This window comes from Gavialis gangeticus, unplaced genomic scaffold (assembly GCF_001723915.1).
Source record: "Gavialis gangeticus isolate Ggan-Ray unplaced genomic scaffold, GavGan_comp1, whole genome shotgun sequence".
Classification (NCBI taxonomy): Eukaryota; Metazoa; Chordata; order Crocodylia; family Gavialidae; genus Gavialis; species Gavialis gangeticus.
Window position 1 is genome coordinate 21,974,360 of NW_017729029.1, and position 974 is coordinate 21,975,333.

The window sequence follows — 974 nt, forward strand, 5'->3', positions numbered from 1 at the left end:
TACAAGGTCCCTTCCGACCCTACTTCTACGATTCTATGATTTTACTCATCAGTACCAGCAGAACATGGTGATTTACCTCAAGAGACAGCAGCAGAACAAACTTCAGAAGAACCACCAGACTACAATAAGCAAGAGTTTCATCACATACCAGAGAATCCACCAGTACCCACAGAGGAACCTGATGACACCACACAAACTAAGAGTGGTTGTGTGGTGAGATTCCCTGTGAAGTACAAGGACTATATAATGGGATACAGGTAAAGGCTAGACCCCACCAGTGAGCCAAGTTCTGGCTCCATGATCCTGAAATGTTCCATGTTAAAGTAGCACCTGATGAACATCCAACTATTTAAGAGGGAGCTCCCAGAGTAAAGAAGGGAGATGTGGTATATGGAATGTACCTTTAAGGGACCAGCAGTGGGATGATCCACTCTCTCCCCTTGATGCCATGTGGATGTGGTTTGTGGAGGTGTGTAGTTGTAGTTCTCCCTGCAAACTGTGAGCATGTTAGTTGCTGAATCCTGTTCCTAATAAAGACAAAGCTGTTTACCATCCCACCAGCCTCTGCTGAATGGTGACTCAAGGACAGAACCCCAAAGTCATGGAGGTCTGTGTGAGTACCCCATCCCTAGAACCCACTGGCATAGAGTAAACATTATAAAATGCCCAAACCCTGTGCACTAAAGCTTCCTTAGTCTTGGTTTGTGAATAGTACTTAAATACCTATCTGACTCTGACCTTCACTTTAATAAAATTGTTATACAATTGTGTATGTATAGGCCACTTTATCTGGATGATAAACTGTAGATATGCATACACCATAAGTTAGGCACAATAACTAGGCAATGGGCTAGATTTTAAAGGTAATCAGTCACCTAGAAGGGTTGCCAAAAGGAATATAGATGCATATGTGCATCTTTAGGCCACTGAAATACCATTACAATGTTTCTTCAAGTAACCACCAAAGGTTTTGA

The 974-nt window shown here is 42.5% G+C and overlaps 1 long non-coding RNA gene across 1 annotated transcript in view; it reads left to right on the forward strand.

Moving 5' to 3' along the window:
* LOC109300398 overlaps positions 1-558 on the forward strand; it is a 14,498-nt gene extending 13,940 nt beyond the window's left edge. Inside the window, exon 3 of the long non-coding RNA XR_002098195.1 lies at positions 512-558. This is a non-coding gene — a long non-coding RNA (uncharacterized LOC109300398). The remainder of the gene's footprint in view (positions 1-511) is intronic.
* The last annotated feature ends 416 nt before the right edge of the window (positions 559-974 follow it).